Below are 19,723 nucleotides of genomic sequence, written 5' to 3' on the forward strand. Positions count from 1 at the left end.
GTGTCCATGTGATGCAGTTGTCATTTTCAACCCAGTGCTCACGTTGTGTAAGTGGCAAGATTATTTAACCAGAGCTGTCCAAATCTGCTCCTGTAGGGCACCTGCCCTGCATGTTTTATTTAATCTTCGACAGGTGTGCTCAGCAAATGAGAAGCTGGGAAACACCAGAGAGAAACAATCCAACCCAATCTCATGGCTGTTCATGGTGGGATTATGAAAAGTAAATTAATCTATGGTTTGTGATACTGTCATGAAAATGGGGTCCTTTTCATGACGGGGCATGAAATAAGGGGTGACACGGGGGGTTATGGTTAGGGGAAGGGGAACGGACAGTCCTACCTTATGGTTATGTTTAGAGTTAGGAGAAAGGAGAGGATTAGAAATAGTAAAATAATAGGAAAATGAAATAAAAAGTGTCAAGAAAATGTGACTCATTTCGTGACGGGCACGAATAAAAGCGTGAGACTGGGCTGAACAATCAGGTGTGAGTAGAGCTGGTAGACCTGAAAACAGGCAGGGCAGGTGCCCTGCAGTAACAGATTTGAGCAGCTCTGCTTTAAACTGTGCTGTACAGATCACCAAGATGGGTCCCTGAAAGTTTTGTCTATTACAAAAGTGCATATTTTATATATATATATATATATATATATATATATACGAGGGCTGTCAATAAAGTTACGGTCCTTTTTATTTTTTTCAAAAACTATATGGATTTCATTCATATGTTTTTACGTCAGACATGCTTGAACCCTCGTGCGCATGCGTGAGTTTTTCCACGCCTGTCGGTGACGTCATTCGCCTGTGAGCACTCCTTGTGGGAGGAGTCGTCCAGCCCCTCGTCGGAATTCCTTTGTCTGAGAAGTTGCTGAGAGACTGGCGCGTTGTTTGATCAGAATTTTTTCTAAACCTGTGAGACACACCGAAGTGGACACGGTTCGAAAAATTAAGCTGGTTTTCAGTGAAAATTTTAACAGCTGATGAGAGATTTTGAGGTGATTCTGTCGCTTTAAGGACTTTTCACGGTGCGAGACGTCGCTCAGCGCTCTCAGGCGGCGTCATCAGCCTGTTCAAGCTGAAAACCTCCACATTTCAGGCTCTATTGATCCAGGACGTCGTGAGAGAACAGAGAAGTTTCAGCAGAAGTCGGTTTCAGCATTTTATCCGGATATTCCACTGTTAAAGGAGATTTTTTTAATGAAAGAAGTGCGGACGGGTCCGCGCGTCGGGACGCAGCCGACGCGGTGCGGCGGCACAGGAAAAACACCTCCGTGTTGATAACCATTTGTAAAATCCAGGCGGCTTTTGATGGCTTTCAGTGGAGTGAGTATATGAGAAATTGTTTAACAGGCAGGACATGTTCCAACTTGTCCTTAAGGCTTTCAACAGAGGTGTTTTTCCTGTGGAGGAGCGTCGCGGCGGCTGCGTCCCGACGCGCGGACTCGTCCGCACGTCTTTCATTAAAAAAATCTCCTTTAACAGTGGAATATCCGGATAAAATGCTGAAACCGACTTCTTCTGAAACTTCTCTGTTCTCTCACAACGTCCTGGATCAATAGAGCCTGAAATGTGGATGTTTTCAGCTTGAACAGGCTGATGACGCTGCCTGAGAGCGCTGCACGACGTCTCGCACCGTGAAAAGTCCTTAAAGCGACAGAATCACCTCAAAATCTCTCATCAGCCGTTAAAATTTTCACTGAAAACCAGCTTAATTTTTCGAACCGTGTCCACTTCGATGTGTCTCACAGGTTTAGAAAAAATTTTGATCAAACAACGCGCCAGTCTCTCAGCAACTTCTCAGACAAAGGAATTCCGACGAGGGGCTGGACAACTCCTCCCACAAGGAGTGCTCACAGGCGAATGACGTCACCGACAGGCGTGGAAAAACTCACGCACGCGCACGAGGGTTCAAGCATGTCTGACGTAAAAACATATGAATGAAATCCATATAGTTTTTGAAAAAAATAAAAAGGACCGTAACTTTATTGACAGCCCTCGTATATATATATATATATATATATATATACACACGAGGGCTGTCAATAAAGTAAGGGTCCTTTTTATTTTTTTCAAAAACTATATGGATTTCATTCATATGTTTTTACGTCAGACATGCTTGAACCCTCGTGCGCATGCGTGAGTTTTTCCACGCCTGTCGGTGACGTCATTCGCCTGTGAGCACTCCTTGTGGGAGGAGTTGTCCAGCCCCTCGTCGGAATTCCTTTGTCTGAGAAGTTGCTGAGAGACTGGCGCGTTGTTTGATCAAAATTTTTTCTAAACCTGTGAGACACATCGAAGTGGACATGGTTCGAAAAATTAAGCTGGTTTTCAGTGAAAATTTTAACGGCTGATGAGAGATTTTGAGGTGATTCTGTCGCTTTAAGGACTTCCCACGGTGCGAGACGTCGCTCAGCGCTCTCAGACGCCGTCGTCAGCCTGTTTAAGCTGAAAACCTCCACATTTCAGGCTCTATTGATCCAGGACGTCGTGAGAGAACAGAGAAGTTTCAGAAGAAGTCGGTTTCAGCATTTTATCCGGATATTCCACTGTTAAAGGAGATTTTTTTAATGAAAGACGTGCGGACGGATCCGCGCGTTGGGACGCAGGAAAAACACCTCCGTGTTGATAACCATTTTTAAAATCCAGGCGGCTTTTGATGGCTTTCAGTGGAGTGAGTATATGAGAAATTGTTTAACAGGCAGGACATGTTCCAACTTGTCCTTAAGGCTTTCAACAGAGGTGTTTTTCCTGTGGCGGAGCGTCGCGGCGGCTGCGTCCCGACGCGCGGACCCGTCCGCACGTCTTTCATTAAAAAAATCTCCTTTAACAGTGGAATATCCGGATAAAATGCTGAAACCGACTTCTTCTGAAACTTCTCTGTTCTCTCACGACGTCCTGGATCAATAGAGCCTGAAATGTGGAGGTTTTCAGCTTGAACAGGCTGACGACGGTGGCTGAGAGCGCTGAGCGACGTCTCGCACCGTGGGAAGTCCTTAAAGCGACAGAATCGCCTCAAAATCTCTCATCAGCCGTTAAAATTTTCACTGAAAACCAGCTTAATTTTTCGAACCGTGTCCACTTCGATGTGTCTCACAGGTTTAGAAAAAATTTTGATCAAACAACGCACCAGTCTCTCAGCAACTTCTCAGACAAAGGAATTCCGACGAGGGGCTGGACGACTCCTCCCACAAGGAGTGCTCACAGGCGAATGACGTCACCGAGAGGCGTGGAAAAACTCACGCATGTGCACGAGGGTTCAAGCATGTCTGACGTAAAAACATATGAATGAAATCCATATAGTTTTTGAAAAAAATAAAAAGGACCGTTACTTTATTGACAGCCCTCGTATATATATATATATATACACGAGGTGTATTACAACCCCTGGCAAAAATTATGGAATCACCGGCCTCGGAGGATATTCATTCAGTTGTTTAATTTTGTAGAAAAAAAGCAGAACACAGACATGACACAAAACTAAAGTCATTTCAAATGGCAACTTTCTGGCTTTAAGAAACACTATAAGAAATCAAGAAAAAAAGATTGTGGCAGTCAGTAACGGTTACTTTTTTAGACCAAGCAGAGGAAAAAATATGGAATCACTCAATTCTGAGGAAAAAATTATGGAATCACCCTGTAAATTTTCATCCCCCAAATTAACACCTGCATCAAATCAGATCTGCTCATTGACATTGACCCTATGCCATGACATTGACCCTATGTGTCTTTTTGCAAGGAATGTTTTTGCAGTTTTTGCTCTATGGCAAGATGCATTATCATCTTGAAAAATGATTTCATCATCCCCAAACATCCTTTCAATTGTCCAAAATATCAACATAAACTTGTGCATTTATTGATGATGTAATGACAGCCATCTCCCCAGTGCCTTTACCTGACACGCAGCCCCATATCATCAATGACTGTGGAAATTTACATGTTCTCTTCAGGCAGTCATCTTTATAAATCTCATTGGAAAGGCACCAAACAAAAGTTCCAGCATCATCACCTTGCCCAATGCAGATTCGAGATTCATCGCTGAATATGACTTTCATCCAGTCATCCACAGTCCACGATTGCTTTTCCTTAGCCCATTGTAACCTTGTTTTTTTCTGTTTAGGTGTTAATGATGCCTTTCGTTTAGCTTTTCTGTATGTAAATCCCATTTCCTTTAGGCGGTTTCTTACAGTTCGGTCACAGACGTTGACTCCAGTCTCCTCCCATTCGTTCCTCATTTGTTTTGTTGTACATTTTTCGATTTTTGAGACATATTGCTTTAAGTTTTCTGTCTTGACGCTTTGATGTCTTCCTTGGTCTACCAGTATGTTTGCCTTTAACAACCTTACCATGTTGTTTGTATTTGGTCCAGAGTTTAGACACAGCTGACTGTGAACAACCAACATCTTTTGCAACATTGCGTGATGATTTACTCTCTTTTAAGAGTTTGATAATCCTCTCCTTTGTTTCAATTGACATCTCTCGTGTTGGAGCCATGATTCATGTCAGTCCACTTGGTGCAACAGCTCTCCAAGGTGTGTTCACTCCTTTTTAGAAGCAGACTAACGAGCAGATCTGATATGATGCAGGTGTTAATTTTGGGGATGAAAATTTACAGGGTGATTCCATACTTTTTTCCTCAGAATTGAGTGATTCCATATTTTTTTCCCTCTGCTTGGTCTAAAAAAGTAACCGTTACTGACTGCCACAATCTTTTTTTCTTGATTTCTTATAGTGTTTCTTAAAGCCAGAAAGTTGCCATTTGAAATGACTTTAGTTTTGTGTCATGTCTGTGATCTGCTTTTTTTCTACAAAATTAAACAACTGAATGAACATCCTCTGAGGCCGGTGATTCCATAATTTTTGCCAGGGGTTGTAGATAAGAAACCGACACTTATTTTTTTTTAACTATATGGATTTGAATGACGTGCGATTACACCAATCATGCTTGAACCCTCGTGCGCATGCGTGAGTTTTTTCACGCGTGTCGGTGACGTCATTTCCCTGTGGGCAGGCCTTGAGTGAGATGTGGTTCAGCCATCTCGGCTGAATTCCTTTGTTTCACACGCTGCTCGAGACGGCGCGCGTTGCTTTATCAAAAATTTTTCTGGACCTGTGAGGAATATCCGAGTGGAAACTATTCGCGAAATTAAGCTGGTTTTTGATGAAAAGTTTAACAGCTGATGAGAGATTATGGGGTGTTTCTGTCGGTGTAAGGACTTCCCACGGAGCAGGACGTCGCGCAGCACTTCCAGGCGCCGTCATCGGCCTGTTTCGACCTGAAAACATCCTAATTTAAGGCTTAATTCACCCAGGACGTCGTGAGAGAACAGAGAAGATTCAGAAGAGGCCGGCATGAGGACTTTATGCGGACATTCCACTGTTTAAGGACATTTTGTAATGAAAGACGTGTGCGCAAATTCGCCGAGTCGTCACGGAAACAACTCGGCGAATTTGCGCGCACGTGTGCACCGCGACAGGAAAAACACCTCCGTGTTGAAAACCATTTGTAAAATTCAGGTGGCTTTTGATGGCTTTCAACAAGTGAGTAACTGAGAAATTGTTTAACAGCTTGGGCATGTTCCAACTTGCCCGTTAAGGTTTCCAATGGTGGTGTTTTTCCTGTCGCGAACCCCCGCGGTCGGGTCCGGCCCGACATGCGACTCTGCCTGCACGTTCTTTCATTACAAAATGTCCGTTAACAATGGAATGTCCGAATAAACTCCTCATGCCGACTTCTTCTTAAAGTTCTCTGTTCTCTGACGACTTACTGGGTCAACAGAGCCTGAAATGTGGAAGTTTTCAACTTGAAACGGCGAGACGCTGCCGCCTCGAAGCACAGATCGCCGTCAGGCACCGTGGGCCGTCCTTACAACAACACTACCAGACCAAAATCTCTCATCAGCTGTTAAAATTTTTACGGAAAACCAGCTGAATTTATCGAATGGTGTCAACTCAGTTGTGCCTTACAGTTTTGAAAAAATTTTGATCAAACAAACCAGCAGTCTCTGAGCCATTCCTAAACAATGAAAAAAATCAACCTGAGGGTGGACCACTCCTCACTCAAAGACTGCCCACAGGCGAATGATGCAACCGACAGGCGTGAAAAAACTCTCGCATGCCCACGAGGGTTCAAGCATGTCTGATGTAATCACACGTGATTCAAATCCATATGGTTTTTGAAAAAGATAATAAGGTCGGATACTTTTCTAATAGACCTCGTATATATATATATTACATACACACACGCTATAGGTTGTCCTGCACTGATCAAATACATCCCTGATAAGCTTTAGAAAACTGGAATCAATACACTTATAGTGCTACTGAGTACTGCATCTGCTCAAACTGTACTTTTAAAGGAACAGGTGTCCTAGGGGGATTTAAAGAAGGCTCAAACTGCAAAAATTAAATTTTAAACTTGATATCACAGTGGGAAAGGGTTGTTTCCAGTGATGTAGTTACATGCACTGACTTTGCATGGGTAATGTATCCAACCATATCTCATGCTATCATACAGTCTTTGCTGGAAATGAGCGGGTTTTTTCCTCCAGTTTGAATATGAAATCAGCTTATTCATTCCTTTTTCAGGGTTTAGGTATTAGAGAGGATATTCTGAAGCTGACCTGATAGCCAATCATCTCCAGTCATCATAAAAAAAGTAGTTTCCTCTGAATTCATTAGTCATCAGGGTCAAGCAGAGAGGGAGGGAGGGGGGGAAAGAGAGAGAGAGAGAGAGAGAAGGAGCCGTCTTTTCACTCTGAACTATAGAAACAATTTAAAGATCATTTGGTCCAGTCAGCGTGACACTCCATTCGGTCTGCTGATGACCAGGAAAAAGCCTGGAGTCCGACCCCTTTGGAATGACATTTAACTGCTGGGAAAAACCAATCACGTCACACCATACCTGGTCCGATGGTTTAAACAAAGACGATCCACCAACAATGAACAAGGAGGGACTTCTTTCTCATTCATAAAAATCTGAAAAAAGGAAAAACTAATAGTTCGGTTCTAATATGTCATGCTGATCTCATTTAGAGAATATCTGAGACCTGGAGAGAAAAATAAAAGACAAGCCAGTTTGCCTCCTAGCATTTTGCTTGCTAAATAATTTCAATTTCAATTTAATTTAAATTTATTTTCAATTATATAGCTCCAAATCACAACAAAGTTGCCTCAAGGTGCTTCACACAAGTAAGGTCTAACCTTACCAACCCCCAGAGCAAGCACACAGGCGACAAGGAAGGAAAAACTCCCTCTGATGATTTGAGGAAGAAACCTCAAGCAGACCAGACTCAATGCGGTGAACCTCTGCTTGGGCCATGCTACCAATACACTTGACAATACAAATATACAGGAAATTTTGGGAGTCCATGCTGGTGTCTAGGATGGGAGGCCTGCAGAAGAAGACACCCACTCCCACTTCTGGATGGAGCCGCACCTCACAGTAAAGTTTTAAGTCTCAAGACTCAAAGGGCCAAGTGGTTAATGCGCTTGGTTTCAGTTCGGAAGGTTCTGGGTTCAAATCCCACCCCTGCCACATTTCTCCATGTAATGTGGAGTTGCGTCAGGAAGGGCATCCGGCGTAAAACCTGTGCCAAATCAACATGCAGATCCACCTTGGATTTGCTGTGGCGACCCCGAGTGCAAACAAGGGAGCAGCCGAAGGGACTTACTTTACTCAAAGGGGTGACCCTCTGCTTGGGCCATGCTACCGAAACAATTTACAAAACAATTCACAAAACAAATATACAGGAAATGTTGCACAGTGCACAGGACAGGAGGGTTACAGAAACAGACACCACACCCATCTCTGGATGGAGCCGCACCTCAAACAGAGAGAGAGAGAGAGAGAGAGAGAAAAAAACAGAATCAGGCATCAGAAAGACAACAAATACAGTATAATTTGGCAGCACTAAGAAACAAGAAAAACAGAAGAAATATGAAGGTGATCACCGGCCACCAGACCTAAGCTTCACTAAAAGACCCAGAATTTAGATAAAGTTGAGGGCTTGGCCTGCTCCGTTTCCTAATAAAATGAATTTAAAAGGGTAAAAAGCATAGTAACATACTATGCCAGTATGCTAGCCATACGAAAGGGAAAATAAGTGCGTCTTATGTTGTATGGCTGGGGGGCCTGGCTGCCTTTTTGTTTCTGTCTTTTGTTTTTCCTTGCAGGTGGCTTGCATTTGGGACTGAGTGGCTGTGTTGCTGAGGTTATCAGGACCTCACCCTGATCACCTGCGGCTCGTCAGGACTCACAGCTGTGGTGCATCTATATGGATTGGAACATGGTGGCATTTAAGACTGGAGTATACAGTGTGTTTTTGCCAGAGACTCGACCTTGTGACCAGATGGGTGAGATCGTTGTCTCGGGAGCCATCTCATCATCAGTGGATGCAGAGAACGTCCAGGGTTTGATGCACGGTCTGTGAAAGAGGAGGGGGTGAGGTCTCACGCTCGTCAGCACACTTCCTGAGGTACGTTAGATTTTGTGACTAACGTTTATACAGTCAGTAAATGTGGTGTCCCTCACACCTTATTATATTGAGCTGTACGTTAGTCATGTATCGGCTTCCACTGCAGTGGAGTTTTGTGAACTGGATGTTCCATGCCTGCAGGTTGGGAAGTTGATTAGTAATTAAGCCAGGAAGTGTTTGCTGTTTATGTACACCTTTGAGTGGTCTCTCTGTGTGTAGAGTGTGGACTCACATAATGGTTCCTTCTTTCACAGACTCGGTTTGTTGCAGCCACCTGGGGGGTGTCGGCGGGGTCCTTGGGTCTGAACAGCTTCTGGCTCCGGACCGTTAGCGCTGCTGGGAGCGCACCGTATCACCACCACGCCAGACCGCACACTCTTTTGTTGTTTTGTATCATCACTGTTATGTATTAAATTCAGTTAGCCTTTGTACCATGCTCTGCTTATTTCATACTGGGTCCTTCAAACGCTGGTCGGTTCTCCGAGCTGCGTCTGACACATAACATCTTAAGTCCTACATCTTGAATAATCCAGAGATTTCCATATTATTTTCCCAACAATCTGGTGTGTGATCCCATAACCCCACACTGCTTCAGCTTGTGGTCCTGACAGATGAGCAGGTCATTCCAGAGTAGAGCCCCAGACACCTCACGGCACTAACACGCTCACATATCATCGGCCTGCCTTTGTGGATGGACTGACTGGTGACACTATAAATACACAGGTGCTAAGGACTGTTTTGTCAAAGAGAAACCGATTCAGTACATCATAACAAACAGCGGTCATTATGCTCCCCCCCACCTCATCTATCCATCGGCAGTCCGTCCATTTTTCTGGTCCTGCTTCCCTGTTGCGACCCGCTTGTAATCCCCTCATCTATCTGCTTCCCTCGCTCTTCATTTATCTCAAAGGTAGAGCATGGCTAATAGTTGAGGAGGTACAAAATTCAACATCAGATCGCTCTGATCTGCTTGAGTCAATAAACATTACACATTCACACGTTTAACACTTTAAAGCAGGGTGTGCTGACCTCACTTAACTGTCTCTTTAGGTGTGACAATGAAAACCTGGTACTGCTCGACTGTGTAGGCACACACACACACACACACACACACACACACACACACACACACACACACACACACACACGCTGACAGCGTTTACTGCTCAAGTCCTACCTACCCTAAACAAAAACAGAACCTGATTGGCTCAGAGTGAATGTCACCGTTTTTAGTCAGAACTGCACACTAACACCTCTTTGGGACCAATGCAATTTTAAGGTAATGTTATTTAGAAATGTGTAATTTAGGGCTTTAAATCCCCCAAAAGCCATCATGGTGTTTGAGTTTTGAGCACGAGCACGATTGCAAAGGCGCACATTAAAGCGTCTAATTAAGGCCTCATCAGAATCACAGACAGACGGCACTCTTTCATAAAAATCATAAATTGTATTATCAATTATTCAGGGCAATGCCACGACTTCATTTTCATCCCTTTAATTAGCGCCATCCACAGCTTTGGTATTGACATTAATTTGATGGCAATTTATTGATATTTCAGCATAACCTATTTAGCTGAGTGCAATTACCAACAAAGAGAAGCGGGCAGATGCGGTGGTGCAGTCGCATCACGTGTTTTGCAAATCAAGGTGAAGACTCGCTACAGGCTGCGCTAACTGAATCTAACTGCTCTGAGTGGTCATCAGGAAGAAAACATTTGAGTCACCCATTTCTAAATGGAAGAAAATAATCAATAGAAATTGACTGGAGATACGTGTTTAACTGGTCCTGACATGAGGAACATTTCCATAAGCGAGCCGAACCGTGCAGCGTTTGTTGCCTTGCTGAACTTGTTTTAAACTCGGGGAGGGGACGCACAACAATACGTCTGAGCTGCCAGCGGTTTGCCACAGCCGCAATCTCTCATTTGGTTATTCACACTCTCACAGCATGGTGTTATGAGCTCAGCAGTTGATGCCGCGCGAAAAGCCTGATTTATGTTAGCATGACCAAAGGGAGTTAATGCATTCTCTCATTAAAATCCACTTTAGTTAGGCTGAAAGTCAATCAAAGACTGGATAGCGAGTGGATCAAAATAAAGGGAAATGGTCGGGTTGGGGAGACTAATACGTTGCATTATATCTAACGGTGGTCATAATGCAAAAAAAGATGTTATGAAAACAGAACAATATTGCATAAAAAAAAAAATAAAGGATGTAGGTGATGTAGAAGTTGGGGATCCAAAAGAAAAGAGAGAGGGGTCCCTTTTGCATCTGAGACAGAGAGCAGTACAGGCCTTGAAATCGTTCAGAGATTTTTAGTTTTCCTACAAGAAATGCATGAAAAATATATATATATATATATATATATATATATATATATATATATATATATATATATATATATAAATTCACATAGCACTTATTTCTACTAAATCTACAGAAATACTTGTCAACATTGTGCAATTTAAGTGTTAAGCACAAGCAGGTATGAGAGGTGACTCCCCTTGCAGCACAGGTAGGGGGTCAAATTTAGCAAATTATCATGGTTCTTTATATATATCTATCTTTATTTTATTTCTTTGCGTAGTCCTTCTACACAGGGGCTCTGACAATGCAAGAGGTATTGCCATGAATGCAGCATCAGGGGGGCAGGACCTGACCCCCGCATGAACTCTGCTGATGAGGTGAAACAGAAGGCAGAAAGAGGCTCCCCGGCCCTGAGGGCGCTACGGGGAGGACTACTGCTGATTCCACAGACGAAGCAAGCGAGACCGCAATCCTCTTTCGATACTGTCCTTGATTAGGAAAAAGGATTCACTCAGTGCACCTTCACCCACCCGGTGCTCAATCTGCGAGCAGACCGAGCTAAATTGATACATTTTTCCTCATTACAGTAGGAGGTCTTTGCTGTGCGTCCCTCCAGCGAAGCGGCCATCAGAAGGCAGGATAGAGACTGAGAGGCACTGAGGTTAAGGGCAGAATGTTTTCTCTGCCCTCCTCTCCTCCCTCTGATTTGATTAGGACTTCAGTCATCGATACATAAACTATGTTTAGAACCTCCTAATGCACGACTTTGAGCCAAAGCAAACATGCAGCGCATTCTATCAGTGCGCATGATGCCTTTATTGACAACTAAGAATGTTTAGTGGTATTTGAAATTTATGCAGAAGTACTTTGCTTTGGTTTTTGTTTTTTTAAGCTGGGATGTCAAGCATGCTGGACATGTGGTTTTTACAACAAAAGAAAATAATAATAATAATAATAATAATCAAATGTTAATGTACCAACACTTGCTCATATAAATGTATAAAAACAGGGTTTGGCATTTGAAAATTTTAGTTAGCAAACTTGATGCAAAGCACTGCGTTCTAGCATTCGTCTTACGTCTGACTTGAAGGTGAAACTCCACGTAGGAATCTGTCAAGTCATTCTCGGTTATACTGCTACATTCAAACATCGCAGGCCGGCCACTGTAAAGACACTAAGGGGCTAAATTTACTATGTGACATCAGCTTCCCCCTGGGCAGCCATAAGCCGCATCTACAGCGACCCTGAATTTCCTTTTTGTAGATTTACTACCACTATTCAAATGCTTAACTGCAGATACAATGATCCTCTAATCGCTGGGGATGGTTTTCAGCTGCTTCACTGACAGCGACAAGGAAAAAAAAAAAAACAGTAGTAAGAATATAAATACCAACAATGGAGGAGTTCAGGCCCACAGGAGAGCCCGCATATGCGTGATAAAAAACGGGATATAACACAGTCAACGAGAGAGCCTGGAGGGAAAAACACTAAAGAAAATCAACACACTCGCCCTCTGAATGTACAGTTATTGCAACTTTAAAATGCCTCTATTATATCCCACTAAAATGTCTTAAATATTATTTTAGCAATAACAGTAAGTAAATATGTTTTTGAAACCACATTATTGCACTATGCTATCTGAGCAATATCTCATATCTATTACATTTTTATAAAATCACTGTTGTTTTATTGTCACTGGTCTTACATATTATGCCAATAAACAACATTATGATTCCATTTTTTTTTTTTTTTTTTTTTTTTTGCCTCCATCAATCACCGACAACTCAGTGTGCAACAGGTGCTACAGAAAAAATTATTCTGTCATGGCAAATAAAGCCAGAAGTTTACTGAAATCACAAGATTGTTTGAATCTGATGTAGTGGGTTTCCTGGCGAACACTGATTAATAATTCTCTTTAGGAAAATTACTTTCAATCAACTGATTTGTGGATTTGTATACTCAAATTCATATCATTCAAAACAATTAAGAATTTTGTATTTGCATTTTCATAAACAGATGATTGCTCAGTTAACTTTATTAATATTAAATGCCCTCCTAAATTTTATTTTGTTTTCATTTACTATTTGTTTTAGATTTTACTGTTATTATAATTTGCAAAAGCATTAATAATTAAACAGTTAAATCACTGTCATTTGAATCAATTTTGTTCAGTGTTTAATATGACTAATGGCTAAATAATTAATTTAGATTGAGCATATATCAAACAAATTAATATGTTGTGAATCACTGTTTCTGTTTTGTTTTTTATTTAAAAATATTTTTTAAATAGCTGCGATAAATCATATCAACTAAATATCAGTATAAACGAAAATGTTTTAAAAAGCAACAAAAATAAACCAAATGCATAACATTACATTTTCTAATTGTGCAAAGGTGATTATAAAAAGTGAGTTTTCAAAGGTGTACTTAATAATTTAGTAAATGTTGTCAAGGAAGCTAAAAACAATTAAATGGCATAAATTGTCTTTGCACTGCTTTGTTCACATCAAAACATTAAAATAAACTCTGTAACAGCACCTGACACAGGTCATTGTTTTTAATCACTTCAGTTAAATTAATTTGCTGATGTTATCACAGAAACAATAAAATACATTTAAATTGATCATTATTATTCAAATAAATGATATTCAATAAAAATTAACAGCTGTATTATTACTTCATTAATCAACTAGTGCTTCAAAAGAATACTGACTACTTTGATGTCTAATTAAATGTTTGTTAGTTCTCAAACCAAAATGACAAAATAATATTTGAAATATGATGATTTGTTGTTTTTAATTTGTCTATATTGATGCAACTCATGCTGTGGTTTGGAACAGTTGATTTAGACACCAGCATATGTCAGTGTGAGCCCTGGTAAATTGTGACAAGTAATATTTATTATTTCCAAACTAAATAATTAGTAAGAGCCTTTAAAAAATATAGTGAAAATTATCACCAGTGAAAGACTTAACAGCTGTTGAACAAATTATTTTTAATCAGTCAACTTAATACCTTCAATAATTATAAATCAACTGTGTATATGATCTCTTATAATTTTACATTATTAATTTTCTTTCTTTATTAATTCTATTACTTTCTTTGTGTTTTCACTATTATACGACACAAAGAAAAATTATGTCTGGAAAAACAATCACATCAACTAAATAAAAACAAACAAACAAAAAAGCAAATCTGTTTAAAGTTTCTCTATTTCTGCATTTAAAAAAGTTGCAATTTTAACACTGATGGAAATGGATATGTAGAAGTTTATTTAAATAAATAAAGTGTTCATTTTGAGAAGACGTTTGTTTCACCCAAGAAAACCAGCAAAAAGTCCCTCATTGAAACTTTTACCAATTTATTGACTTCTATTTTGCAAAACTTGATTTCCTGAAGATAAGCTAACTTAGAGCACATACCACTATAAGTCACGGGTGGTAGCTTCCATTGTAAATAAGACATTTCCAACAGCACACAAGCCACAGCAGTCTGTCCCACTTGGCACAAACACAGAATGCCGACTTCTCCCGACCTTGCGGAGATCCCGTTGTAAAGAGGGATGCATCCACAACATCCTGGAATAACTCCACAAGGGCATGTTAATGACCTTAAAGTGGTACATTAAAGCAACAATTAAACACACAGATTCCCAGAGGCACCGCGAGTCGTCGTGTCACTGTCTGTGTGCAGGCCAACCCATCTCTCCCATCTCCATTTATTTCCCTAAGAAATCAGCGGGGCCACCTGGGCTTGGCATTGAAACTTCATTCATCTCCAGGAATGGATTCCAGTGGAGGGCAAAATCAAATTCTCATTTGCAAAGCAGGGAGAGAAAGAGAGGGACTGAATGCAGGAGGTACCTGGGAACGCTAACCTCTGGGTGAACCCGCTGCATCTGATAGTTTTGCTATTTGTCTGTGACATTGACAGCTCTGGGGGAGATTAGGAGCCACCCTGCCCCAGCTTCCCACTTTGCATTCTGCCTATGTGCCTCTTTACAGATGGACTGCCGCACATTTACCTTCGTCTGTTTTCCCCGAATTTCAACGCAGCGCCACACCAGAGGCAACGAAGTGATGTAATTATATGCAATGCGACAATAAAGCAAAGCAAATGAGGGGAGCGCTGCATCAAAGGGATTACAAACAGGGAGGACGCAAAAACGACACGGTATGGCTTTTTGTTGGGGGGGGGGGGGGGGGTGAAGCCAGAGATGAGAGTGATGGATGCCCTTCGGTTAAATACGTCCAAATCCCCCCTTCAAGCCACTCTCTTCTTGCCAGGCAGTGTGAGTGAGTGTGTGAGAGAGAGTGTACAAGATTAATAGTGTAAACAGAGAGAGAGAGAGAGAGAGAGAGAGAGAAAAGACTATCAGCATCTGCAGCAGCACAGTAGCCCGAGGGGAATAGAATGAACTTTTGAACCCTGATGGCAAGCAGTCGCAGCGATGCACAGAGCCTGCACATGCCATGTAATGTCTGTGTGCGTGTGTGTGTGTGTGTGTGTGTGTGTGTGTGTGTGTCTGTCTGTCTGTCTACAAAAGCAAAGTGGTAGGAAAAAAAATAAAGAGAGTGAAGTAGAACGAGGAAGACTGGAGTTCATTAACATAGCTTCACTTCCTTGCAAATGAGCAGGCACAAACCAAATGTCATGAAAACCGTACACCATGAATGCGGTGAGAAATTCATCTATAGGCAGTTATTCTGACACGCAAATACACATACAGTAGATGGCTATCTCCAAGACTTAAAAACAAATTTAAAAACCCTTCAGGGACAAAAGGGCTTTCTGTATGAAGGCAAGCAACACAGTTCACAGGGCTTCGGTTAAAAGGTCAGCAAGTGTGCAGACAGCATGGCCGCTCACCAAAGAGGCTGCAAGCGCATCTAGACCAAAAACACGATGACTAAAAACTAAAAGCAAGATTCTGAGTCAACACTCAATCAGCTTGTTCTTATTTTGAGCCCCCTCTTTGCTTATTCCTGTCATTTGTTCCTTTGTGAAGTGCACACGAGTCTTGATTTCACTCGCTGACGAGGGCCAGTTGGCACCAAAAACATTACCGATTAACCCACTAATGGAGCATCAATCCCCAAGTTGGCATCATTTTTTTTATCTCTCTGGCTAACACACCCGGGCACGTAAACCCAAACGCAATCTTTTGTGTTACAGCTTTCTCAAACTTCAGCCAAAATGACAAAATTTAGATTTAATATTCTATTTAGCAGCACCATGCAATAATGTTACTGTATATTAGTTCCTCATATTCAAATGAGAAACAGGCAACAGCGAGACATAATTTCAAATTGCTTATCCTATTGCATTCTGTTTCCCATAATTGGATGAAGAAAATATGTCGGCACAGCAGCAAGTCGAGTTCCTGCATCCTTTAAAACACAACCTGTACCTGCCCTATAAGTCAAAAGCACTGAGAATAAAAATATATCGCATGCCACATCATATATAATCCCATAATGCATATGCCAGATATAATTCAAAATCAAATTTTTTTAAATAAAGCATGCTGATAAACTGAGTTTGAAAGCATCTGAAAATTAAAATCTGCAAATAAATTATTATGTTGTTAGTCATAACAGAATCCAGTGGTTCCAAATCATATTTCCAAAACTTTTCTCATATAAGAGAAACAAACAAAACTGCACTTGCACAAGAATGCTTGAACCCAGCAGGAAAATATTTAAATGACAAATTTTTGATGGTGATGGTGGTGGTGGGGTTGGGGGGAGGGCACACAGAAGAAATTCATGCAACAAGCTGACCGGCTGAAACGTGAATGTGACAACGCTATAGTATCTTGATCTCAGGTTCCCTATCAATGTTGGAGAAGCCTTATGTTATTTATGTTTTTCAAACAAACAAACAAAAAAATCACAGATTCAAGAGCAGCGTGCAAACTTGAGACTAAACAAGAAGGATGTCACTTCAATAAATTTCAACCTGATAATTTTGTTTTTTATTGTGTCTCTGCAAGTATTAATTGTTGAGTAAAATGACAGGAAGAATGTGGGGAAATTTGGTACTCCCAAAGAAGACGGAGATGCGTTGCAATCACTGTCATTTCTGCAAAAACAGCTAACCAGCAAACAACTCCGAGCGCCCAGCAGTGCTCCCAATCAAAGAAAAACAAACAGGGCATTTTGACTTCGTAAACTTGATCTGCAAACAGCATGACCGGGCTCGAAGCCCGACATCTCCAGCTGTCTCCTGGGGTGTCTTTGTGATTGCAAAAAAAAAAGAAAAAGAAAAAAGAGAGATCGTGCACACTATAAACAGCATCTTATATGTATATATGTGTACAGAGACTGAAGTGTGTGATGGACAGAGATTTTAAAAAAATTTTTTGAAAATGCCTGTGAGCCCCAAATAGCAGAAAGCCAGAGGTGGAGAGGTGGAGCAGACGAGGCTGCAGGCGCGGTCAGGTCAGCAGTGCGGTCGGAGGGTGAAACTCAGTTCACATTACCATGCAGACAGCCAGGCTAACAATGGAGGGTCCATCTGTTCCTGTCAGCCATTACAAATCTGGTGTCACCCAGTCCGCTGAAGACAACAGGCCACCGCATCTAATCAAATGGCACAGGCTCCTCCTGCGTGTAAAAGCAGCCATCGACTTCACACTCACTCACTCTCTGGTTAGGGAACAGAGAGCAGAGCAGGCAGGCAGTCGATTACTGCGGATAATATATTCTCCGAGTCACAAAGTCTCTATTGTGTACAGTAAGCGCAAATAAAATGATACAATTAACTCGAGGGAGGGGGAAAAAAAACTCCATTTTCTACCATTCGTCCGCTGTATGCAGCCAGTTGTTATTGTCTTAATCACTAAATTATCATTCATTTTCACAACAAAATTATTCAGCTGACACCCCCCTCCAACACACACGTGTGCACGCACAGAGCAAATAAAAGAGAATTTAATGAATAAAACTAAATTGCAAACGAGGTAAACTGTTCGTACTTTAAATAAATAAAGAAAGAAATGAAAAAGTCCCTCATTTAATTAGGAGGTCATGTCATTATCCATAAACACTCATTTTTTCCCCCATGAATCAGGCAGCCTGGGGAAAAAAAAAGTGTGAACCACATCTTTCAGCTGGCCGTGAACAGAGAATGAACTATGAACTCCTCGTGCCCTCTCGGTGAGGACACAGACCATTCACTCCGCTGCCACCACGGCTGCAGCACCCAGCAATAAAAGCGCTCACTGCTGCAAGGTGAACACTTTCATATAGAATTGCATGTTATGATATGTGATCCAATGATAAAATGCCTGTTTTTTTATGTGTTGTAGTACTGATGCATCAGTTGTGGATCTTGAAAAGCAACATGCAAATAAAAAACAAAAATGACCATTATAGCCGAGCTGCACAATAGCCCATTTCTCAAATTTATCACCAAAAATTGCATGACATTGTGTTCGAGCTGCAATAACGTCACATTCCGCAGTGACAGATGGTGCAGATTGCAGCCGGCCTTAAGGCGAGTTTTTAAGCATTTTTATCGTTTGATTTTGTTTGTTTCCCCAAGGAAAATCCTGCCTGGTTCATTCTGAAATTAACAATTTCACAAACTAAATTATCATTGTCTTGCTGTCTATCTTCCCACCATCTGGCCTGATTTGTTTGCTTTTTTCCTCTAGAAATGCAGAGAAGAAACAGTAGCTGCTTTTTTCTGTGGGCAAAGTAACAGAAGGGGTTTGTTAAACCATTTCCAATTAATAGAATAAGTTTCCACTAGATTCAGTGAGCATTAAATACCAGTAACATAAATAAATAAATAAAGCAAAATATTTAATATTTTCTGACAGAAAAATTCCACATGGTTCCAGCCACACCTCAGATGAGGAACTGAAAAAAGAAAAGTATGGGCAAGAGATGGCCACCTGAGGCACCCGTGTTAGTAATGCCCACCTGCGGCATGTCACGTCAAGGGCTATTAACTGGCACATAGAAACAGAAATCCAAAAGGTCTGAAGAGCAGGGGAGGGCAAATCCACGAAAGGAAGCTGGAGAGAGAAAGAATGATAAAAGGAGAGAGGGATGGAACACGCATGGCCCCTCAGGTACAGTGTTGTATTTCAAACCCGCTTGTGGAAGAATAGAGGGGCTCAGGGTCTATTAATCACTGCATTAGCCTGCAGCTACAAAAGACTCCACTCTGTGTGGCCTTCCACACTCCGCGCACTGCTCTGGGGTACAAATCAGGACTGAAACTATGGACTCGCCACTGGAGGGAGCTCTAGATCACTAATGAAGCCTGCAGGAGAACACCAGGATGTTCTACCTGCACATAACCAGAAGGAAAAAAGGGTAAAGAGGAGGAGCTCCTGATGAGTACTGACACCAGGACAACAGGCCAGCAAAGGGAAACTTTTAATATATGTGATGTACAATACATTATAACAGAAGACTGCCTACAGTTTTTTGAGGCAAGTTACATTAGAGTGCAACAAAAAAAACAGTGATTCAAATAACTGCAATGTGCAGTCATTGCTGCACTGTGCAGCGTGTACCTTTAAAATACAGTGAAAGCAGTCTGCAATATTGACTACAAAGTATATGTTTTTTATGCAATTACACAAAGTGCAATATTGAAAAATTCAGGCAGAATGTTCAGGATGTGAAAACTCTACAACCTCAAGCCAACTTTTAAAAATTTCAAGCAATATTATTGTATCTCTTTAAGTGTGTGTATATGTGTGTGTGTCATTGTTTGTGGAAACCTGACTGAAGTGTACCGTAGCCTTAAATCCTTGATTTGTACCGAACAGTGAAGGAGGTGGACAGTTACACTGCTGCACGCTACAGCGGAAGAACTGCGCCCCTGCAGTGACGTTTCCAGCAGAAACCCCCCCACGTCCAGAGAGATATATAAATAAGCATGTTCACTTTTTAAGTTAACATTTCAACACTGCTTTTTTTTTT

The 19,723-nt window shown here is 41.4% G+C and overlaps 1 protein-coding gene across 1 annotated transcript in view; it reads right to left on the reverse strand.

Annotated features, from left to right (window-relative positions):
* Positions 1-19,723, reverse strand: part of skap1 (src kinase associated phosphoprotein 1) — a 50,314-nt gene that overhangs the window by 18,829 nt on the left and 11,762 nt on the right. The window lies entirely within an intron of this gene.

Source organism: Thalassophryne amazonica, chromosome 18 (assembly GCF_902500255.1).
Source record: "Thalassophryne amazonica chromosome 18, fThaAma1.1, whole genome shotgun sequence".
Taxonomy (NCBI): Eukaryota; Metazoa; Chordata; class Actinopteri; order Batrachoidiformes; family Batrachoididae; genus Thalassophryne; species Thalassophryne amazonica.